The 24904-nt window shown below is 48.6% G+C and overlaps 1 protein-coding gene across 4 annotated transcripts in view; it reads left to right on the top strand.

The window, feature by feature from the left end:
• Farp1 (FERM, ARH/RhoGEF and pleckstrin domain protein 1) overlaps positions 1 to 24904 on the top strand; it is a 273522-nt gene that overhangs the window by 153833 nt on the left and 94785 nt on the right. The window lies entirely within an intron of this gene.

Raw genomic sequence — 24904 nt, 5'->3', positions numbered from 1 at the left:
TGAGCCATCTCTCCAGCCCCAACATTCTTTAACTTTTGAGACAGAGTCTCACTGAGCTGCCCAAGCTGGGTTTGAGCTGTGATCCTCCTGCCTCAGCTTCCCAGGGTGCTGGAATTAGATGCCTGGCTTTTCTCTCCTAGGAAAAACCTTTGTTTACCCACTGAGGACAACTTGTATTTACAGGGGAGAAAGGAACCGTGAAGATCACCCCCTGGGGGTACCTCCCAGGAGCCTGAGCCAGGTTGAAGTACTTTTATCTTCCTCTGAGAATTTCCCTACTCTGCGGTTTTCTGCCAGCGCCCCCCACCCCTCCTTGGGGCTGTTTCTATCCCTTTCATTACCGCAGCCTTCCTCGCTTCAGTAGCGAAGCCCACCTTCATTTACTGTGTTTTTACACGTCCTGGGCCATCGATCTTGCAGTCTACTATTTCTTCTCCGTCTTGTGGATAGCACAGAGCCACCACTGCTTTCTTTTTCTTTTTCTTTGATCTTTTATTTGGTAAGGGGTCTCGCTTTGTAGCTTGCACTCATAGTGATCCTCCTGTCTCAGCCTCCCCAGCACTGGGATTACAGGCCTGTGCCACCACGCCTGGTTTTGGTGGCTGGCTCAGTGCGCCCAGAGTTCAGCTCAGTGCGTCTGCAAGATGTGCGGTACCGGGGGTCAAACCTGGGTCCTTGTGCTTGCCAGGCAGGTGCTTAGACCGCCGGGCTATCTTCCCGGCCCCATCCCTGCTTTCTATGTCTTTGCTGCATCCCATCTTTGCTGTCCAGGTCCTCTTTGCATTACCCGTTCCAGTCAAATGTGATGTGGGTGCGTCACTGGGGTACAGAGTAGTAACTTCCCGCCCCCTGTGCTGCCCCTGGGGAATGGAACAGGAAATGTATGGTGATCATTTTCAGGTGGGCTATGAAAAAAAGCGTCCTGATTGGTCACTGGTGGGACAGACTGACCTGCACCTGTGTCTTCCGGAGTGCTTTTCCTGCTAAATATGTTTGGCATGTTTCCTCTTGTCTGTCTCTGACTCTGGTGCTTTGTTTAGATTTTCACAGTTACTGACTGGAAGTAACAAGGACTGGCTGGCTGGACACAGCTGGAGTGACCTGGGGGCCACACGAGGTCAGGTCTGACACCCGCCTAGCTTCCTGCCTTGCTTTCCTCCCTTGTTTTCACACTAGGTGTGTAGCACACAACGCATTTTGCTTTGTTTACATGGCTTTTCCTGGAGAGTTGTGTGGATAGCCTTGAGACAATGACTGTCCTATCTGTGTTTGTCATGCAGGAGATAGCAAATGTTTATTCAGTGAATGGCTTTTAAGGTCACCCCGCTTCTTGTGCTCTTTTAGGGGACCTGTGATGGTTGGGTGTACCACCCAGGGCATCCTTTGTTGATCTTGTAGTTGAGAACCGAGACTCGAGGTGCCCCACAGGTGCGATGCCCTCTTAGCTGTGTGTCACATGAGCCCTGAAGGGCGGGGTGGATAAAGGTGGGTGATAGGGTTGAAGGATAGTGTCTCAGTCCAGTGCAGCCACCTGTACTGGGCACCTGATAGGTGTCCCTTCAAATTCAGATGGGCTCGATTTCAAAGACATAGAGCAACAACATAAAGAATGTAAGAACCTCAATTTTACACCATTATTATAAGCATTTGCAATTTTATATTACAGTGTTAATTTAGTATATTAGGATGGTAGTGTTTTACCAGTATTGCATTAAATGAAATACATTGATAAAATTAATCCCTCCCCGAGTTTTGTTCTTTAAAATGTGGCTACTAGAAAAGTTTTTATTGTGTCTGTAGCTCATAATCTATTTCTTTTGGGTAGACCTGGGGTAGAGAGAAGCTACAGGAAGCAAAAGGTTCTGGGGGAAGATAAGAGGCAAAGGACAAATGCTTTGAAGGAATGGGAAGAAAGGAGGAGGGCTGCCATATTTGGCAGAGCAAGGAAAAGCAAAAAGCACAGAACATTACAAGGAAAGCAGCGAGCTGCAGAGGGCCGTCCATGGCAAGGTCGTGGGGAGCTCAGCCTGGGTCTGGAAGCCCTGCCTGGAGTGGCCAACATAACACAGTGAATGAAAATTTGCATTTTCTTCCCTTCTGTGAAACCACTGCTGTGTACGCTGGCAGAGAGAATAAAATAAGCACAAAAGAAGAAAATGTACTCCTCACCTGTAATTCTAGTCCTCGGAAAAATACCTTTACGTCTCATGCACTTTCGTTTCTCTGATCTTCATTCTGGAAGTGTATGTGTTTATGTGTAGTTTTTACTCCAGTGGGGCTCTTTTCAGAATGTGCTTTTTTGTTTTACTTAATAGGTAAAGTAGTTTTCCATCCTGGGCGGAGGTGTGAGCTGCTCACTGATGGGACACAGGAGAGAAAAGATGGTGGCTGAAGCCTACGTCCGTAGTGCGCTCCGTGTGGTGCCCATCCCAGCAGCTTCACCCGCGGGCCTGGGTCTGGGTCTCTGGTCCCCACAGATTGTCCAGGTAGTGACACTTCCGGATGCTAAAGCTCTTCCTCCCTCCCTCCAGGGCTGCGGCTGTGGACAGGGGTGGGTCTGAACACCAGTGATGAGGTGCTCAGGAGGGCGAGGCAGACCCGGCCGCCGCTGCACACAGCTGTGCGCCTGGCCAGGCGTGGCAGCCTTACAGGGGCCTAGAGCATATGACAGTAAGGGATTTGGCATTAAGATTTTTTATTTTTTTTACTAATTTTACTATTTACTAATTAACTTGTTTTTACTAAGTTACTATATTCTTACTAAGGCTTGAAAAAATCTGAAAAAAAAGAAAAAAGTCTCCACTTTGTGTGATCGTAGTCTGCAGCAGAGGGTCTCAGTGGAAGACGACCTCTCCTGCAAGCCCAAGATCCTGGTAGATGCGTGGCCCCCTGAAGATGCGCTCCTGCTTGGCCCCCTGGAAGCCGCGCCCCCTACGGCATCTGTGTGGTTGGATCAGCAGCACACCCACGTGGTCTCTTGAGCTTTCTCTGCATCTGCTTTAAATTTCCTGCTTGAGAACTATCTCAGTGACCCTTTCCCCATTCACTCCTCCATGGAGGCCCTCAGCTCCCCGGCGGGGCAGTCTGAGGACAGGCCATGGCATGGTCTCTCAGGAGTCTTGGAATGAGGATGGACTTCCTTGGTGGGAAGTTTGAGGGAATTCAGCAGGGGCCAGGCCTGCAGCTCACATTTACTACACATTCTGTTAGTGATCAGGATAGCAGAATCTCTGCTGCTCACGCAACAGCATGTAGGGAGACACTGTGGTGGGCGTGGTCCCCCCCAGTGCACCTTTTGCAAGTCACACTTTCACCTTTACTATAAACTTGCAAGAGAAGTGGCATTGTCTTCATTTAACAAACGAGGAAGCAGAATCTTGAAAGGCCGGCCCCGTGTCAAGCTCAAGGGCCGAGGAGCGAAGAGTGAGCTTGGCATCTGCGCCTGGCTTCAGAGGAGCAGGACTGCGGGAGAGTCAGCAGGGCTGGGACCTCTGCTCCCACCCAGTCTCTGCTTTGCATGGAGCCTGACCACGCATGTCCTTGCAGTGTCTCGCTTTTTATTTGTGACAAGCCCTCTGAACCTTCTCCTGCCAAGAGCAAGGAAAATTGACCAGTGGCCAATCAGGTATAGGAAGGAGGTGTGTGCATTAAGCAAGCACGCTCACTGCAACTACATGGATGACCTTTGTTTTTAAAATCTCTTCTAAGTTGGGTGTGGTGTCCAGCGTTAGGACAGGCTCAGGGGAGGGGAGCGGTGGACTCTGCAGTCTGACTTGACCGTGGAGCTGGCCCCATGAAGGTGGCCAGGCCCTCTTCCAAGGCAGTCACACCTCATGCATAGTGCAGCGCAGACTCCCCAGGGTGGCTTTCCTAGGCCCTCAGAGGAGGAGTGTGATTCCAAGGGCAGAGCTGATGCTTTCATGTGCTGTGGGGACTCCTGGGAGCAGCTTTTTCTTTTCCTGGGGATTCAGACTCCAAGCAGCAGATCATTCAAAGGCTTTCAGTGCAGATGCCTGGAAAAACTCCAGTCACTGCCCTCCCCTCCCCGGGGGGGGGGGCAAGAAATGAGGATCCTCAAAGCAAGGCAGAGCAATCAGGCAGCAGGTGTTCCAGGGAGGAATGCTGCTGGGCACCAACTGTGGCACCATGCACCCTGTCAGGTGGTGCTCTTGGTCGTGAGTGGCAAGTTAAGGGTAGAATGTGCTAAGCACAGGTGTCCTATCCAGCTAGCAGAAGGACAGGCGCCTACTGCACAACTCGGTGACCTGTGCACATTCCAGGGACACGAGGTGATCACTGTGAGGCTAACGGCCTTGTGTGAAGGGACCGTGGTGCACTTCAAAGGGCATAGTTGCAAAGATGGAGACACCGGACAGGACCAACATGACAGCTGTGACGCACCTCCACACTTCACATCTGTTCCCGTTCCCTTCCCTCCCCTTCTGTAGCAGGGAGTAATAAAGGTATAAAGCTAACTGTGGATGCTTGAGTCCTGTGATCAGGAGAACTCACCATGGCTTCTGTGTTTTCATGCGCGGGGTGAGCAGGCAGGGAGTAAGAAACACGAATCCGATCTCGGTTCCAAGGCTGAGCCATAATTACAGTCCTAAATGAAAGTGGCTCACAGTGTTGCATTTTCAGCCTCTGATTGTCCCTAATAATTTGTTTTGTTAGCATTCCAGCAGTGCATTTAATATTAATCATCTTAAGTAGCCTCAGGTGGTCAGTCCTGTCCCTCCTACGTGGAGTATAGGCAAGCCTTTCCAACTATAAAATGAACACACTGTCTCCCAGGACGGGCCTGGAGAATATGGGGGCGTCTATAAAAAATTAGACAACTTCGCTGGATTCTACCAACTCTTACAGCAGTCACTAAATTCCTGTTGGTGTCAGATTTGAGTGGTGGCTCTTTTCTCCCTTCAGGTATCTTATCAACAGTCTCAGGAAGGTGCTAGGTGGTTTGGCATAATTCAGACTTCAAAAAAGGCGCCCTCTGGCTGAGTGAGCAGGGAAGTGGACTCCAGTGGGTGCAGTTGCCCGTCACCTGCTTGGCCTCTGTGGCCTGGCAGGGCTCTGGGCCATGTGCAGCCCCCCCCCCCATGCTTGCCCCACAGGTTTTTATGAATCCACCTACGTCTGGCCTTCGGACCCGAGACAAGGGAATCTGGTGTTCCATCCTTAAGGACCACACCTGGGATTCCGCTGGCCTGCAGTGAGCCCAGTCCGTTAGCTAGGCTGGGCTGTCTGGAGGAGCGGGGTCAGTAGAAAGCATTTGTGCCACTACAATGGGGATTCATCGGGCAGGCTCTCAGGGCCAGAGGCGGGAACGTCTACCGCGGCCATGTGTGTGCCGGAGAGCCGGTGAGTCCAGCAGCTGCTCCGCCAGGCCCGTGGGAGCCACAGAACAGGAGAGATCAAGGGTGCAGCACCAGGCCGAGGCGAGGGCTGGAAGCTCCCTGGAGAGTCTCCGTGTGCGTCTGCAGAGAAAGGCTGAAGAAACTGGAGATCAAAGTCTGAAGGCAACAGAGCGAGGGTTGTACCAGCTCTAGCAGACTGGATGGAGCCACTTCCTGCTTTCCCTTTTTATTCCTACACGTCAGTCATCCACAGACACTGGAACGGTGCTTTCCTACTCTGCTGAGGTTCCTTAATCCATTCAAGTTGACATTCTGATTCACAGTCACACCAGTGTCCAGGGGCCACCCCAACCCTCTTCTTCTGGTGTAATTTGCTTAACAAGTCCTCTGTTATAGTTTTCTTTTCAGAAAACCCCCTTGGCTCCCCTTGACATCCCTGCCCACATCACCTCCTCCTCCTAAGCTGATGCCCCATTAGTGGCAGGAACCCTCGCCAGCACCCACTCCCAGCTCTTCACATATAAAGTGCATATTAGTCACCGTGAGGGGCCAGCTAGGTCCCTGGGGACTCTCACAGATCAGGAAATGAAGGCACTGGCTCAGAGTCACACAACCTGTGCCTGACACACCCTGACCTATAGCACGTTCCCTGGTACCACCCACTCTGAAGCCCCAGAGCCCCCAGTGTGCCCCCACACACACAGTGACTGAGCTCTCACCGTTGAGTCCTCCAAGCCAAGCGGCCCTCCCCCCAGTTCTTCCACCAGGGCACAGTGTGGATCAGCCCATTCAGAAACACAGCTTCAAGTCCATCCATAACACACGGATGTCAAAGGGCCACATTGCCAGCCTGTGTATACTTTGACTCACAGTATGTGAGGAGACTGAGCTGAAGTGGGTGTTGTCCCCTTAAGGTCCAGTCCAGGTGGCCACAGTTGTGACATCACTGGAGATAAAATTAGACCTGACATTTCAGCATATGTGGTTGAATAGGTTTGTTGCAAAGCATGAACTCTGCTTGGCAGTAGCCAGTGGAAATATAAATAGTGTGTTCTTTATGTCCTGTGTTTGTTACGTGTTCTTGGTCGGCTACTAAACCTGGGAAAGAAGAATCCATAGATCTGGTTCTAAAATTACTCTGGTATCACCCCTTTTGCAGCAGAATGCCTGAGTAGGTGTAGGGATCCGTCTCATCCAGCAAGGAGCTCCGTGCCCAGCACGCATTTGCTTTCAGCTGTGCAGAATGCAGGGTCTTCAGTTTGCCTTGCTCCCCCTCATCTTACTGTCTTCTTCCTGGAAGGTAGCGGTATTTGTAGTAGTATTTTTATTCACACCCCTATTGGGAATTGAACCGCAATAGTGGGCTTCACACTGAGCTACACCTCATTCATTCATTCATTCATTCATTCATTCACTGATTTAATTCATTATTTTGAGACAGGGTCTTAATGAGTTACTCAGACTAACCCTGAACTTGCAGTCTTCCTGCCTCAGCTTCTCAAATCACCGGGATTGCAGATGAATACCGCCACACCTGGCAAGTTATTTTTAAATTGACAAAACCACATATTTATTGTATACCTGTTGTTTTAAAATATATGTGATACGATGTTGATCAAAAGGAAATTGCTGCCGCTAGAAGTGACAGCCAGAGATTCTAAGCAGGAAACCCTATTTTGAATGGTCTCCTCCATTGTTGAAATTCATCCTATAAAGATGTTTAGAGTACAAGTCTGTCCTTAAGACAGAACTTCTCTTATATCCTCAGGTCCTTTTGTAGCTATAGGAGTGAGTGAGTGTGGTTTTTATTCACTTTCTTTCCAAAGAAGGTAAAGATGGAGTTTGACTTGTTTTTTCTTCCAGCAAAGTCTTTTTTTATTTAACTAGAAATCACTGTTGAATTTAATTAAATCAGCAAGAATTCTTCAGCAAAGACATCTTTATTTATTTATTTATTTATTTAGTGTCTGTGTGTGGCCAGCTCAGCCCACCAGGGGGCAGGGCTGGCTGGCATGTGGTGCTGGGGGATTGAACCGCGGTCCCTGTGCTTTGCTAAGCTTAGCTTGTTCTAAGTAGGCGCTTTAGCCCACTGAGCCATCTCACCAGCCCAGCACAAGACATCTTAATAAACACCAAAGCCTGGGCTCTGGGCTCTGGGGCTTTTTTGCCTCTCCCAGACCTTAATGGGGCTGGGAAGGAGAGACACCATTAACAGAGACCAAATCAGATGGCCCAGCCCTCCTTTCCCGGCCACTGGGCACGCTGCTCAGTTCTTGTCTAGAGCAGGAAAGGGCTAATTCTTCAGAAAAACGTAACCAAAAGAGTTGACATCACATCACAAATCTCTTTTAACAACAATTCAAATTTATCAACAATATTAGTCCAAATTTATTTGTTTCTTTTTTTTTTTCATTTTTCAGTTTATTTCTTGTGTGCACATTTGATGTTTTAATCAACATCTGTTTGGGGGGCCAGTGCATACCTTGGTCAGATTAGGCTGCTGTCACAGTGTATCCGAGTGGTGACTTGAACAACAGAACTTATTTTCTCACAGTTCTGTAGAACCAAGTCCAAGACCCAGGTGTTGGCCGGTGGGTTCTGCATGGTGAGCTTCTTTCTACTGCCTTCACCTGACAGAGAAAAGGAAGGCGAGCTCTCGGGTCTCGCAGCCGGTCGGCTGTCTGTCTGTCTGAGTTAGAGGGTGAAAGGTGTCTCTCCTAGGGAAACTAAGGATGACCTGAGGGCTCTCCTCATCACCTTATGAGCCTTACTTACTTCTGCACTCCAAAGGCAGCCTCCATAGGGGTTTGGGCTTCAGCAGGTAGGGCAGGGCAGGGACCATCCCATCTGCAGTGGGGGCAAAGCTGCCATGTCTTGTCACCAGGGAGCCGAAGAGACCTGGGACAAGAGACGAAGGTGTGTGGTGGAAGATGAGTAGAATGAGCTAGAGGTAGCAAGGGGGATGCGTGTTCTCCCCTTTCCTGCTTCTGCTGGCGCGGGCGTTGTGTGCAGAACTGTGTTACAGTAGTCATGTCCTCCACACTGCTGTTGGAACCAGTCTGAGTGCTACTGTCCCTGTCTCATGTCTAAGCAGCCAGCCAGAGGAGGAGCCCTGTGTGGGCTGAGCTGAGCTGAGGCCTGGTGCAGACGCACACACCGGGGCGGAGGCTGGCTTGGACTGCTGAGCACCGGCTCCCTGTCTGCTGGGTGCCGGAAGCAGGTTGGCAAACCCAAACGCAGAGCAGGCTCTCACTCCCTGAGAGTCCTGTTCAGTGTGAGGCCGCCTCAGTGTCTGTGGCTGTAGAGAGTGGCATCTTTGGGGTACATGCCGGAATGTGAGGGTGCCTGTGGCTGTCTGACTCCTTTAGTCATCGGATTCTCTCCAAGCTTAGGCCCGAAAGGACCCCAGCCCATCAGCCGCCAACACTCGCACCCCCACGCTGTACACCACACACACACGGCAGTGTTTGCAGCACAACTCATTGGCCTAGAGACTGGTTTTTCCAAAACTTTTGGCAGAAGAGGTATTTGTCGTGGGAGGGTTAGAAAAATGTTTGCATTCTCAATAGGAAGAGTTTGTGGTAATGAGTAAGGCCACACTGGAGAACAGTGGTGGGGGTGTGCGGTTGCTGGCACGCAGCGCTGCAGGATACGGTGATGGCGGCCCCCAAGCGAAGCCTTGTTGACAGCTACGGTGCATAGCCAAACGTGTGTATTTGGTCTCATGTTTAATCATCTGGTAAAAGAAAGCATTTGTTGTTGCCTCTAAGCAATAGTAGGGTCAGAATAATCTTTGAGCCCTTGCAGAGTCAGGTTTCAGTTGAGGGCAGGAGCAGTTGTGGCACATGTATGTCATGAAAATGTTTAAATGTTTTATGCTTGCTTAACTAGGTGTGCCCAGGTGGTAGAATTAGAAAGGCAACTAGATTTTCTTTGTTGTTGTTGTTGTTTTGAGACAGGGTCTCACTGTGTATTTCAGGCTGCCACTGAACTCACTGTGTAGCCCAGGCTGGCCTCGAACTTGTGGCTATCCTCCTGCCTCAACCTCCCGAGTGCTGAGATTACAGGCATGTACCACTACCCCCAGCTAGTTTTTGTTTAAATTGTGATTCTAGTGATCTCACAAGGCTTTAGTTTTCCTGCTGGGTGTTGTGGTCAGGGGCTTACAAGGGGAACTCTTTAATATAGGATACATATTTGTGGAATTATTTTACACTAGTCACCCAAAGAATCATATGCAAAGAGTGCAGGAAATGTGTTCATGCACTAAAGACCAAAGAATCCATCCGAGGCCCTGGATCCCACAGTAACGTCCTGCATGAGTCCGGCTGAGGACCTAGAGCCGACAACAATGTCTCATACAGGACTTTGTCATAGGTCTGCACTGGGAAGACCCAGCAAGATCCGTGGTAGAAGTTACAAAGTCTGTGCCAGCAGGATGCAGGCCCTGCTCCAGCAAGCTGAGGGATCTGCGCTGCAGCCAGGAAGCAGTGCCCGGAGTAAGAACCACAGCTCCCCACAAAATGTACCACAGCCATCCTCAGCGACAGTGAGATCCCAGCTCCTTCGAGGATGAGAACAGCCAAGTTCCCACCAGGAAAGCGAACATGACAGGTCTTCCAGAAGCAGCCCCAGAAGAACGAACAGCTCAAAAGCTTCTAAATTTCCTCCCCAGTTCTGCCTCTCACTCTGCCGGCGGCTGCCCTCAGGTGGGCCTCCCACACCAGCACCACGCGGCTCAGCTCAGCGGGCTGTTACAAGCTGACCACCAGTGGTCAGTCCACCACACTGGGTTTCCTGGCTTGAGAGATGTTGGGGGTAGACACCTCTTTTTCTTATTTGAGATTTCCAATATCGCCACCATCATCACTGCAGCTGCTATTATCATTAAGACAATTAGAAAAAGATTGAATATATGACCAGTAAGCGTTTCTAGGCTGTTCCTAGCATGAAAATATTATATGCATTTGCTGACATATATGTAGCTCCGCTGTTTCTGGATTGTTCCATTTTAAAGAGAAATTCTTTTTTTCTCCATACCAGGAATCGAACTCAGGACCTCACATTTGCCAGGCAGGTGCTGTGCCACTGAACTATATCCCCATCTTTAAAGGGACATTCTTGATGGCCACCTCCTTGTGTTTATAATTGATACATTTATACTTGTTAACTTTTCCCACTTCAAGGAGGCTAGAAAAACGCCTTTAAAAATATGTCTAGTTAATTTTATATTTATATTACATTATATTACATTATATTTATAAACAGATTCCTACATGCTCTTTGCAGTTAACTTTGTTTTAGTCATTAGAAAAGAGTCTCTTCCAGGATTTAGAGCCCTATAATTTTTTACTTTAATGTGATACAGGTAAATATTTTTTTAAAATGTTAAAAAAAAACACTCTTTTCACTTATATGAAGAAATAAAACAAAATTTCCTAACAAGATAATTAGGGAATAACAACACTTAATGCACCACATAGTATCATTGTAAAAGAATGACTAAAATGTTCCCCAGAGTACATTCAAGCCATAGACAAAAAGTTCCTTTTCCTGTAGAGTGGCAGGAAGTTTTTTTTTAAACCTTATCTAAGGAAGTTAACCTCATAGTAATTAAATACTCAGGAATCAGAATATAATTTAGTCATCTTGCCAGGCACGGTGATACATACCTGTGATCCCAGCACTCAGGAGGCTGAGGCAGGACAATCACCTTGTGTTCGAGGCTAGCCAGGGCTAGAAAGTGATTTTAAGACCAGCCTGGATTACAGAGGAGCAGCACCCTGCTGACAGACAGACAGACAGACAGACAGACAGAATTTAGTCTTCTTTATAACTAATATGTAGTGTGCATCTCAGCCCAGATGAATAGCGTCTAAACAGCTGCCCATCGATCATGGTTTCTATTACTTAATGTATTACGTGCACTAAGAAAATTTTCTCAAGATCTGATTTAGGGTTAAGACAGACCTTTCCTTCCTTTGTATACTGAATTTTTGTGGAGTGCTGATTTTGGAAATCCAGTTCCAGGTGGCCCTTGGTTTTATGTTTTAACCTGTGACTTGGAACGGGAAAGAAAAGGGGAAGCAACGCTCCTGCTCCAGCAGTCTCGCGAGAAGAAGCCCCATTTTCACGAGGAAGTCTTGGCCCGTATAAGCCAGTGTGTGTTTTGGCAGCACAGCCGAGCAAAATACAGTTCTTGCTGTAGCCCTGCTCCTTAATAAGATTAATTTTCTTGTGCGTGACCTTGGCATTCGGAGTCTTTGCGTTCAGTTTATAACTGTCCTCAAGTTGTTCTCATGCTAGAATTCATGAACCATCGGTTGAGTCTGAAGAGCTTAATAAGCTGATGATTTGACTTTTGCTTGAAAACTGCTATTTGAAGTGAAGCCCTTAGAAAGCTTTTACTGGTATCTTCAGAAGGAAAATAAACTGTTTACCATTCCCTGAAGAACAGGGTGAAGCAGGCGCTGGCCTGGTTCCTGTGTTCAGAACCTGCGGAGCACGCCGTGCACAGTGTTGCTGAGCCTCATCGGCAGCCTGTCTTCGTGAGCACTCTGACCAGATTTCGTTCTGGGAACTTGGCCACTTGGGCGAGGAAAGACCCTGGCAGCATCAGGCCCTCGGGAGCCAGAGGCTCCGTTGCTGGGGTCTTTGGGGTGCTATGCTTCAGACCTCAGTCCCCCGGGAAGCTTAGGTGACGCTTGGCTGCCGTCTTAACCGTCACTGCGGTGGGCACTGGGGCTCCTGTTGATTGGCCAGCCCATAAACTGTCTCTTTTTGAATAATTAATAAACTAATGGAAAGTTTACAGCTAAATCGGATAGGAAATGAGAAGGAAACGGTGTCAAGAACCACTGCAACATAATGGACATTTCCTGTACTGCCTGATAAACAATGTGAAGAACTAGACCGTGAGCGAGCGATGCGGGTTAGGCATTTGATATGGAGAGAAATTATTGCATGACTATGTTTCAACAATCCACCTTTCTATGAGCACTGAAATAATTCTAAGAATATATAGTTGTCTTTACATAATTGGTCCATCTTTATACTCTCATTGGTTGGATTAAAATGGTGTATAGGATCTTTTTTTCCCCGTCTTTATCATTGACTCCTTTGTGACGCAGTCCTGGTACTCCATTTGAGCGTCTGTAAGAAACCCCTGTAAATGAAGGCCTCTCCCTGGCGACTCGTCAGTGGGTGCTTGAATTTCGGCCAGCTCCTCCTCATCGTGGGAGTATACAATCTTATGAGCCCTGTTTCAGTTTCTGTCTTTATCCGTACCTTCTGGTTTGAAAGTTACAAATGCTAGTTTAGGAGGCTGGGACAAGAAGATCTCTGAGTTTGAGGCCAGCCTGGGGTATGGGGCAAGTTCAAGGCCAGCCTGCACTATATAGTGTAAGACTGATCCCTGCTACTACACACACACACACACACACACACACACACACACACGATAGAAAGTTACAAATACTAGTACAATAGAAATACCGCAGAAACATTGCCAGTCGTTCTAACTTGCTAATCCACCTTATTCCAGTGAGCTCAAAATGTCTTAATTAAAAATTGCACCGAGGCATCAAAGACCAAATTTATACATGAAAGAGATACATTACTCCTACACGTACTCTGAAGCTTTCTCAAGAACATTTTTCTTACTATTTGTGCTTTTTTCACTTTGGTCTCCATAGAGGTATCAGTCAGTAAGTTTCTCATGCCTGGGGATTTGATGAGAACCAGCTTGCTTCTGAGAGTTACGCCTTCTAAGTTAAAAGAACTGAAAGCCCCAGGACTGCTCTGAGTTCTCTCTGCATACCTTGAGACAGCTGCAGGGCCTTTCCACCGAGAAAACGCAGGCATAGTGCCGCCCCTCCTGGCTTTGCAGGCCCCGAGGCTCGCAGCAGTTGACAGTGCAAGTGCTGTTGAGATGTTTGCGTGGGGCAACCCCTCAGTAGGAGACCACTTTGAAAAATGAATGAAAAATAAGCTTCCAGACCCAAACGACTCACGACCACGCAGAGCTGTGCGGTGGCAGGTATGTTGCCTATCAGTAGCATTCACTTCTGCTGTATAGTTTTGTTCCAAACAATGAATAAAAAACCACCCCGGCTTATGGTACTGCTATGGAAATATTCTTTTTCTCAGGCTCAACTGTGGCGATTTAGTTGTACTTAAAAACTGGTTTAAAAAGTAGCCTACAACTTGCCACCATCCAGTATGCACGGTGCAGCAGTGTTAGGTTCCTGATGTTGCTCTGCAATTGAGCTCCAAAACGTTTTCATCTGCAGGTCTGAAACCCTGTAGCCATGAAGCAAGCGCCCTTGCTGACCACCTTTCTACATGCAGTTTCTGTAAACGTGTTCTCCACTGTCTTTTCACAAACATTTGTTCTTGAGGTTCCTCTCCTCCTTTAGTGTAGTTTGGACTTATCCTGCCTGTAAGAGGAGAGGACAGTATGTGACCTCCCCGGTGGGTTTTGTGAAAAGGAGCACATGGCACACACCTTGTAGGACATGTGGCCTAAAATATCTTCTCTTTTAGATCACTGTTTAAAATATTTTAAAGTTGGGGGCCTGGGAGATAGCTCAGTAGAGTAAGAGCTTCCCTGGCAAGTGCAAGGACCTGAGTTCAATCCTTGGTTTCGCCAAAAAATAAAAAAAAATAAAATTAAAATCATCATGCATGGTTAGACTAAGAAATTGGGCTGGGGAAGGTTTTCAAAATTTGATCTTTTCACTGTCCCAATTCCTAAGCAAATTTATGTACTTTTATTTCTTCTTTTAAGGCTTAGTTTTTGACAGGTAATTGAATCCTTGTTTCAGAAACATGCTTAATGGTCCTTTGATATTTCAGTTTGTTTTATTTTGAGGGCTGATGTTATTGCTTATGAATTTGGGCAGAATGCATTTGCTTCATGTACCCTGCTATTGGAATATTGTCACTCTGGGCAACCAACTGTAGGGCAGGGGACACACTGGGATTTCCCTTGCTGCAGGTCTCCCCTGTAGATGAATGCTTCCAGTGCTGTGCAGTGTTAGAGGCCCTAGAGATACCTTCTGTTTTTCAAGCCAGCTCTTACTGCTTGGCTTTGTTTTTTTCAGAAGTATCTGTTTTCAAAGATAGCTTTTATATCCACATTGATATCATGTCACCGTAAGCTGCCCACGTTACTAAATTGAGTTTATACTTGGCAGCATGCTGTGCAGGATGTGAGATCTGGAGCCCGGCCTTTATCGCCTCTTCTACTTGCCTTCCATTTTCCTGCTTAGAGCGAGGTGTCCTCAGAGTGGGGGCCGCTGGACATTGTCCTCCGAGATGAGGATTTTAACAGTGCAATCTGGTCACTTGCAAGCTTCTTTCTTACTGAATGTTTAAACAGTCACACAACAGCACCTGAGGTGGCAGGTGAGCCAGCCGCCCACATCTGGACTTCTGGATGCTCTGAAAGTGTTGAATTGGAAAAAGCCAGGTCTCCAGTACCCTGTTTGTGGAGCTGGGAATCAAACTCAGGGCCTCGCCCGTGCCTGGTGGGCACTGTGCCCCTGAGCTACATCCTGGCCCTGCACCAGCATCTTCAACACTGGGCCCAGTGTGAAGGCCACCAGAGGAGGGGCAGGAGGACACGCGCTGGGACGGAACTCCTCCCCATGCCAGGTGGCCCTTCCTAGCAGGTGCCTGTCCCGTGACCAGTCTGGTTCCCTCCGCTTTTTCAAGTTCCCTTAAACTTCTTTTCCTCAGAGAGATCTCTGTCATTGCGATGCACTTAGGGCATTTGGAGGCATGAACTCTTTGAGCAACAGTTTCTCAAAATAGAATTCTGTTCTCTACCTGGCTTTAGAGACTTGGCAACTTTCGTAGTTGCTTTTGTTAAAGACCTACGGTCCCCTCCCTAGGAACCAGGGCTTCAGAACTACTCACTCACTGTTCATCTGATCCTTACAAGAACCTGCTCTATGTCGTGCTGTTCTGGGAACAAACAAGCCCGGCCCGCAGCCTGGTGGTGTGCTGGCTGTAGCAGAGAAAGACGGGGAGGGCAACCAGCGTTCCGAGGTGTTGGAAAATGGCACGTGAAAGTGAAGGCGGAAGAGAGGAGCTGGATACGGGGGCTAAGAGCATGGCAGGAACTGAACTGCGGTTTTAAGTAAAACCTGATGTTTGGAGAGCAGCTGCTGTGGCTGCGGCGGGTGGCCGGCCACGTGTGGTCAGCGTGAGGGAGCTGCACTGGGTGGGGGCGGGGCGGATCACTGAGACGTCCTTTTTTCCTTCCTATTGTAAGGGCCATGGCTTTATACTGTGAGTGAAGAGTTCTGAGTAGAGGCAAGGTGCTAGTAAAGATGACTGTTTCGGACCGACCGAGCTGATTTGAGAGACTGGAAATTGTGCTCTGGAACAGGTAACCACCATGCACGACAGAGATTAAAGGTAGGAGAAAAATTCAAGAAAATTGTCATGGAAAAATTTCATCCAAGTACGCAAAAAAAGTGAAGTTGAAGAATAGCGTTGACGGTGAGTGGCCTGGTGCCCTCTTTCCCGTGTCCCTGGAACATTTGTGGTTGTGGGCCGGAAGGTCCACGTCTGCAGGAATTCCAGGTAGCGGATAGCGGCGGTGGCTGCTTTGCAGTCAGATGCTCTTCCACTGAGCTCTACCCCAAGGTGGCTGCTTTGACATCTGTAGGTGCAGCTGATTTGCAGTCTCTGCTGTGCTGGACATAACGCTCTAATTATATCCTGGCATCACATCTGGCGTGTCAGCCATGCAGAAACATGGGATTGTTCTGCACTGTGGTTTATTAACACCTAAGATGGTAGTGTTCTGAGATATGTTATTAAAATGTAATTACTGATTGAGAATGTTTTAGTCCTTCTAGAAGGCTGTCTGGGATATGCTTCTTGTGCTTTCATTATATATGCTTGTAAAATTTTCCTTAAGTCTATAATCTCTGTGTGTATATACTTTGGTCTACTCATCTAGTGAGCCACTTGTGAGGACTGTCCTCACAGTAAACACACGCACAATTTTACAGTGTTTTTCTCCTTTGTAAATTATATGAACTCCATTTCTCTCCCCTCCTCTTTTCTGTCCATTTTCTTGTTCCCCAAACCCTCATGAGAATATAGTAAAACACAGAAAGGTTAAGCTTATGTTATAGTGGTTAAAGTTTAGCGAGATTTAAAATACACAAGGCACTGTTCACAGCACCAAGAGTGAGAAATAACGTGGAGGGTCTTTCAACTGAAAATGAAGCGTGGTGCTTAACCCTTAATTATTGTATAGAACAGTGATTTTGGGGCTTGACCTTGTATGTGTATTCACTTCATTTAATTCTCACATGGGCTGGGAAGATAGCTCAGTGGAATAAGTGTTTGCCCAGCAAGTGCAGGGTCCTGAGTTCGGTCCCTGGTACCACCAGGAAAAAAAAAAAAATTCTCCCAACTATTCCTTTAAAGGTTATCATTTCATCCCCATCATTAGGATGGGCAAACCAATGCCCACACTGGCGTGCAAGTGGGAAGCCCAGCTTCGGGGTCACGGCCTGGCAGCTGCCGGCCCTTACCTCCCTCCTCCTCTGCTGCTCCCAAGCATAATCGGGCAAATTTTTATACCCAGTAGTGATAGCTTCATCCTTGAAAATAAAGGAAAAGTTAGGCTCTCACCCCCATCTTTCTTTACAGTGGAAGTGTTTATTGTCGTGATTAACATTTCCTACCCTTTCTCCTCACTGACCATTTCTTTTAGTAGACTGTCATTACTTTTGGCTATTACTTTTTTTGTGCCATCAGAACCTTTTGTTGTTGTTATGGTAAAATGTGTGTCACGTAATTTTACCATTTTAACTGTAGATTTCAGCGGCATTAGGTAATTCACACTTTTTAAATCATAACTAATATCTACCCACAGATCTCTTTTCATTTTTCCAAATAAAACAGTATTCTTATTAAATAAGGATGTTAAACAAGCATCCTTATTAAACAATAACAGCCCACCCCAAGTCTGCGTTCTGTTGGTGTTACATCTGCTTCTTGTACTTTTGTTGTGGACTTACTTGTAAGTTTCTTTTGGCTAAACCTAGAGAGTATACGTGCTTCCATTAATTGGAGCTTTCTAGTCTTTAAAGGAGGGTTCGCACTAAGGATTTCGGTAGAACTCCAGTCCCTTTGGAGGTGTGCAAACCTCAGGCAGGCTCCCTCCCACTCTGTTCACTTTCGTGGTTCGCAGAACATTAAGCCTAAAAAGGACATTAAGGAGAATGAACAGTAAACATGTGTTAGATTGTTTTTTGTTACTATAAGCAATACCCAGGATTGGGTAACTGATGGAGAAAAGTTTCTTTTGGCTTATTATTCTGGAGGCTGGCCATCCAGGAGCATGATGCCAGCGTCTGCTTGGCTGCTGGTGAGCGCGCCGTGCTGTCCTGTAATGTGGTCAGAGAGCAGAAGGGCCGCAGACACCTGCACACGATGCAGCGTGAGGGCGGCTAGCCTAGGCAACAACTTGCTCCTTGGAGAGGCATCCCTCTGCTTTAAGGACCTGGTCGCTGCCTGAAGGCCCCGCCTCCCAGGGCTGCCACAGTAGCCGTCACGTTTCTGCAGGCGCTTCGGGAGGCGGGGTGGCCATGTTCAAACATAGCAAGAAGACATCTGCTTGGGTGCAAGAGTCCTGAGGACCCAGATTGGAGAGGTCTTAAGAGATTGTGACCGCTGTTTTCACACTTAGTTTTGATTCAGGTGTTTTTAATTTAAAAACCTTTTGCATAAAATAACAATTTTAAAAGTCCCTTGTCAGCATGGAGAGAATGTTTGCATTCAGCGTGTTTTCTGCAGAGCATGCGTGTACACAGAGTAATTTTTCTTCTGGGTAATGCTCTGAGAGGTGGCTCTTAGAATAAAGCTGTGTTTTTAATACAGGGTAGAGAATTAATGATGTGAGTTGGGAACCACAGATGTTCGGTGGCTTTGGTCTATAAAATCCTCACCTTTCTCTGCAAACACTCAGTAAACTTCAACAAAGTATCTACTTTGACTTTCTTTGAAGCAATAACTTGGAGGCCAAATGTATGGTACCAGGTTGACTTCTTGTTTTGTTTTCATTTGATTCTTTTGGAGACAGGGTCCCACTGTGTGGCTCAGGTTGGCCTTGAACTCACTGTGTAGTCAAGCTGGTCTCCAACCTCCTGGTAATCCTCCTGCCTCAGCCTCCCCAAGGCTGGGATTGCGGGTGTGGGCCTCCATGCCTGGCCGTACCAGGTTTTGTTTTGTTTTTAAGAAAATTCAACTAACTGTGAGCTTTGAATGTACTATCATGGCTTAGGCCACTGGGCACAAGAAGGAAGGAGCCAAACCAAACAGCTTCGAGGGCAAGGTGGGCATTTTGCATTTTTCTCTTTCCTGGAAGTGGTGTCGTCACGCTCTCCCTGAGTGGCCACAGCCTGGCCTTACCCAGTCTACGGTAATATTTTATTGCAGGCCTTAGAACATTGAGCAAGATTTTTTATGTTAATAAATTTTAGGGAAAAAATAAATTTTAGAATTTCTTTTTATTCATCTGCTTCTTAGTGATCAAAAATGAATGAGCTGTGCAAGGTCAGGAGCAAATAACATTCTGAGTAGCTGGATTCTCTTAGGTAAGTTTTTCTCGTGCTTTGTCATACCTACACATGAGTGCGCGCGCGCACACACACACACACACACATCTCTCTGAAGTCTTGGAAGCAGGAAGGAGGAACTGCAGCACTAAGGCACACAGGGCGAGCTGAAAGGGCCCATTCTGCCCGCGTCCTGCCACCGTGCTTGCAGCCCGCCCCGGGAGTGTTTAATGAGTGCTCTGAAGGCCAAGCTCAGTGCAGGGAACAAGGAGACAGTGTGTGCTCGCGGGTGGTGTGGCCCTCCTGGGCGCAGCCGGGGGAAGAATCCGGCCTTGTGGGCGGGGGCTCCGGCAGCCCAGTGCCCCGCCACCTCCCCCCAGAATGAAAGCCTTATTCTGGCCCCCGAATTTGGGGCTGGAGTTTTCGTTTCCGTCAATGGTGAGCGTGCTGCTTCCTGTCCAGGGCACCACTTGGTGAGCAGCTCAGCCCTGAGTCCTTTTCTTCTTCCTCCGCCTCTCCTGCATCCCCAGTGCTGGTACCCTGAGCCTGCCTAGCCCTTGGTACCTCCGAAGAGCTTGGTGTCTCCTCAGTCATCCTGTTCCCACCACCACAGTCGTCACCCTCATTTCCCAGGAACGCAATCGAGGCATCACGGGCAGCCTGTCTGGGTGGGGTGACCTTGGGCACTCATCCCGGCCAGAAGGGACTGGTGGGTGTGGCAGAGATGCAGTACAAGCATGCGAGTGTGCCGGTCTCCTCTGCCCACGGTGAGGCCAGGGCAGCTATGCCAGGCTCACGCATATATACACAGACATCACTAATGTCTCGGAAAAAAGCAGGAAGGCACAGTGGCTCCTAGCAGACAGCCACGCATGGCATAAAGCTGCTTGGGTCATTGGATGGCGTCCACGGCACTAGCCCCACAGGGCTAGAACAGGAGCCGAAAGGTTCCCATCGGCCTGGTGATAGCACACACCCGGTGCCTTCCTCATGAGCCGATATGATAGCAGTGAACTACCAGCGCTGTGCCTCAAAGCAGCGCATGCGCGAGGCACGTGGTGCACGCCTGTGATCCCAGCACCCTCGAGGCAGGGGCAGAGAGATTGCAAGTTTGAACCCAGCTTGAACAGTTTAGGGAAGGAGGAAGGGAGAGAGAGAGCACAAACCAGATTGGCCAGGACTTGTTGAAAGTGAGGCTACCCACCCACTCAAAATAAGGGCTGGGGAATGTAGCTCTGCCAAAAAAAGAAAAAAAAAAAAAAGCAGAGCACATGCGTTCTATGCAGTACACACCTGATGCTTGACAGCGAAGCCGTAGGAGCCTACAACGATATGCTGAGTCAGAGTATCAGACCAGGTTCCTCCTACTTAGACCCAGCCTGCACTCTACCGTAGTGTTAGACCCGCAGCTGCCTCGCGCGTCTTGTGTCTTTTGACTTTTTGCTGTGCTTGCTTTAATCTTGCATCTCTTTGTTCCTCGGGACCCCGGGAGCAGGAGGCTCCCCATGGCCTGTAGTTGTGAGGGTCTGTGTTTGTGTGAGTGCACTCTGGGATGTGTTCTCATCATGAAGCAGTGGGCAGAAGGCTTCCCTTTCCAGAAATCCTGGGCCGCCCTCTTTTGTGCCGTTCTCTCTCCTGTTAGCATCTCCCCTTCCTTGGCTCCCCAAATTTTCCAGTAATTTGCCCTGGGATGGCTTTACTCATTCTGTCTTCCTGGGAGACACCCTCCGGCCTTTGGCAAGGCTTGGAAATCTTCGTCATTGTCCTTGGATCACACTGTGCTTGGAGCTCGGGTCTGTCTGTGCACAGCATGTTATTCCTAGCCGCAGCCCCAGAGCGCAGGGCCACGGTGTCTAATCCCTCCCCTGGCTTCCTGGCTTCTGACCTGTGATTCCCCCTCTGGAGTGCTCAACTGCACTGCTAAACTCTTCTGGGAAATTTTTATTTCTGCTCTGCAGTGTTTTATTTTTAATGGCTCATTCTCGTTAACCAAATTCTGCTTTTTATAGCCTTTTAAAAAAGTTATAAGCTCTTGGCTATGTGAAGATAAAAATGACAGTGCCCTGTAAATTCTTATTGCTCCCTGCATTATCTGGGGTACCCTGTGTGTCCTGTTTTTGGCCTTTGGGGCTGTTCTGTATAATTTGGTGGCTTCCTATTGCTGACTGTCTCCTCTCCTCTTAATTCGACTTCAGCTCACTTCTCTGTCATCTTCTAGAAATTTTGGGGAAAACACTCACCTGTTATTTCCTCTCATAATCTCTCTTTTTTAAAAGTGTATTTAGAACAGGGTATATAGGGTCTCACTACGCAGCCCAGACTCCTAGTGATCCTCCTGTTTTCAGCCTCCCAAGTGCTGGGATTACAGGCATGTGCCACCGTGCCCAGTTTCAGTTGCTGGCTCAGTGTGCCCTGGGGGTGGGGGCGGGCCGGCCCTGCATGCCAGGGATCAAACCCCAGTCCCTGTGCCTGCCTAAGCAGGTGCTTTAGTCCACAGAGCTATCTGCTTGGCCCTCATAATCTCTTTCTAGGAATTTATTTTTTCATTCTTCTGTCATTTTTTTTCAACTTATCTGGATGAGTGAAGATATGCTGCTTTTGCTTGGTTTGCTGTATTTAGCTGTTTTCTCTTTGAGTTTGTATTAAGCCCAGGCTAGCTGTGGCCTTGTGCTAATCTTTCTAGGAAAAATAGCACATTCCTGGATAGATGTGTAGGCTCCTGTGCTCCCCCGGGGAGACTTGGGCTGATGGGTAGCTCTTGATTAGGGCTGGAATGAGGGTGAATGTGTGGGAAGGGCCTGGTGGGGGGGGTGGTGATGGGCACACCCTGGCAGCTCCTGTGACCTCTGGGCTCCGGATTGAGCTTCTCCCAGCCCCAGGTTGTAAGGGTCTAAAAAGAGTCATTTTATGGAAGAACTCTGACCTCCGCGTCCACAACCCTCTGCATCCAGAGCAGCAACAGTGGGAAGAATCAGACCTTTTAGTAGTAAGAGAAATCGCCTCCCATAACTGGTCTGCTGTTTTGCTGAGCATGTTTGCTTACTGAGGCATGGGGTGGGGTGTGCTGCTGTTCCCACTCTGCTCACTGGGTACTACTTGGTTGTAATCTATCTGTGTCCAAGGAGCGGACCCCAGGGTGACTACAGTGTTTCCGCCCACGTGGGGCTGAGCACCAGAAGTTGGTAGCCCCAATGTGGCTATAAAAACAAAACACCAACAGAGCACCTCACAGTGACAGAAGCTTCTTACGTCACCCTCTGGAAGCTGGAAGTCTGAAACGACGGAGTAGACAGGCCACGGCCCTCCTGAGACCAGGCAGTGTCTTCATGACCTTTCCCCATATCTAGTGGGGAGCCATTGGTGGCTACAATCCCTGGCACTGTTGTCATATGGGATCATTCTCCCTTTGGGCCTCTGTCTTCATGTCATCATCTCATGAAGACAACCACCCTGTTGGCTTAGGACTCATCCCAATGGCCTCATCTGGACTTGGTCACACATATTATGGGTTCTGCCTAGATGTGACCCCCCTTCTCCCCAAGCTTCTTGTGCACATAGGTGGGCTTTGGGGAGAACACAGGATCATGGGTGTGCTAGTCCATAGGGCTAGTCCACTGAAGAGCTTGTAGTTGAACGTGATGGGGAGCTGAAGCCTGGCTGGAGGGGCTTGGTCGCTGGGGGCGTGGCCCCAAGGGTCTCCATCTCCCTCCCTCCTTGATCCCTCTGTTCCTGCCACCATGCCATGAGCTGCCTTTCCTCTGTCATGCCACCTGCTTTGGAGGCAGCTGACTGTGGACCGAAACCCCTGCAATCCATGAGTCAAAATAAACCTCTCCTCTTAGATGAGCAGGAGCGGGCCAGAACACAGGTTTAGACACAGATGGTGCTTGGGCCACAATAACAAACCACACGGGGTGCAGCGCACAGGATGGAAGTCTGAGATGAAGGCACTGGCTGATCCCTGCCCTGGTAAGGACTTCCACACGGCTGCCTCTCGCTGTGTCTGCACATGGTGGAGAGACAACAGCAAGGAGCCTCTGGCCTTTAGTCTTCTAAAAGCCCTGCTCCGTTGGGTCAGCCCTCCTCCTCCTCACCTCATTTAACCTCAGTTGCCTCCTCCCTGCACTTCCACAGGGGCTAGGGTTTCCCCGTGTGAATTTGGGAGCCACGGCTCTTCAGTCCTGGCACCTGGAGTTGTGAAAAGACTGTAGCTCTTAGTTCCCTTGTGGACTGACGCGTGAATTAAATGGAAAAACTTAGAGCTGCAGAGAGCCTCATCCAGGCCTGGTTCATCGCACAAGTCCTCCTGTAGTGTCGAGGCTGCTGTGGAGCTGAAGGGATTTGGAACCGTGTAGAATGGATGAGGGAGCGGCTGCAGGGTCCTCAGTGGCAGAGTCCCATTCCCAATCCGAAGGATGTCCCTGCCATGTCCTCGGATGGATAGCCCAGCAATCACAGTGGCAGGCTATGGGACACCAGGGCTGGGGCTGGAGTCGGTGCCTCGTCTGTGTTTGTCTGCCTTAGAATGCAGGGGGAGGTGACCCCCAGGGGCACTTTGACAACTGAATCACCCACTGATTCCATGGGGATAGTGATAAAGTACAGATGGCGACGCCAGTGGCCGAGGGGAAGCCTGAGCACCTGCATTCTAACTCACTTCCGACAGATGCAGATGCTGAGCTTGAGCCGCTTGGTGGCAGACATGTGGGTCCTGGGCAGGCCAAGTTGACCAGCTGCCTCAGCTGCCTCGCTCTGGTCTCCACATTAGGCTAATAGTTGGCCTGAGGCTCAACCAGTATAGCAGACACAGAACCCACTGTGGGGGGCTGAGCCGTACCCCTCAGCGAGATGGCGTTCACATCCTGCCTGGGAGCTGTGAACAGGACCCTAGTTGGAAAGAGGGCCTTTGCAGGTGTCTTAGCTGCACTAGTACTTAGTGTGGTGCTCATCCATGGTTCCCCTAGCTCCATCATGCACCTCTTTTTTCTAATCAAAACTTGCCGAGATGCTATGAGAAATGCTGTGACATTGCAATACCATATGATCGGCGTGTTATGCAACTTTGAACAATATTCTTTTTTTTTTTTTTTTTGCTGAACCGGGGATTGAACTCAGATCCTTGAGTTTGTCAGTCAAGCGCTTATCCTACTGAGCCATCTCCCCGGCCCCTGAACAATATTCTAAAAGACATTAAGCATAGAAAAAAGGGGATAAGGCTGTTGCGTGATGTATGCCCGGTGTCGTGGTCACACCCATCTCAAAACCAATAAAACCTCCAAATGGCTCACCGAAACCTCCTCAGATGCAAATTTTGTAAATCTGGTCAAACATCATCTTCACAGATTTCTGTGGAGTAGATAATTGCCGGAAGGCCAGAACGTTGTCTTTATCAAGTAGAGGATTAATTTATTCAGCTCTTTGAGGAGATTGGGAGGGAAGGAAGAAACTATATCCCCAGTCTGCTACTGTCCTTGTTCTTTTTGAAGTTAAAAAAATATATATCCTGCATAAAACTTTATGTAATACAAATAACCTGAAGGCCGAGAAGTAACTTAGGGCACAATCCACTTAAGCCACTTGTGGTTACAATTTCTGGTAGTGCACAGCCAGCCGAGGTTGTGAACAGCATTTAGCATTCAGTGCCCGCTTTCCAAGCGCTCCCCAGGAATGGCAGCCTCCCGCTAAATAAGGTTTCATAGGGCCCAATGAAAAGCCAGCTCAGAAAGGAGAGAGCCACAGGGACACACCCTTTGGAGTGAGCCAGCTTGTTCATGCATTAGGTTACTGTCTTGGTAATCTAATGCACCATTACAGAGCTGTCCTGCCCTGAGTACGGTTGGGGACCCTTGAGCACACATTCATTTCCTCCAGAACTCCTTCACCTTAAACCATTGCTGAAATATGGGTGTTCGCGTGCTAATTCCGTTTCCCTTCCCAGTGTGTGAGCATCCAGGAGAGAGA

This window comes from Octodon degus, unplaced genomic scaffold, assembly GCF_000260255.1.
Source record: "Octodon degus isolate 3935 unplaced genomic scaffold, OctDeg1.0 scaffold00039, whole genome shotgun sequence".
Taxonomy (NCBI): domain Eukaryota; kingdom Metazoa; phylum Chordata; class Mammalia; order Rodentia; family Octodontidae; genus Octodon; species Octodon degus.
This window is presented reverse-complemented; position numbering and strand designations above follow the sequence as displayed.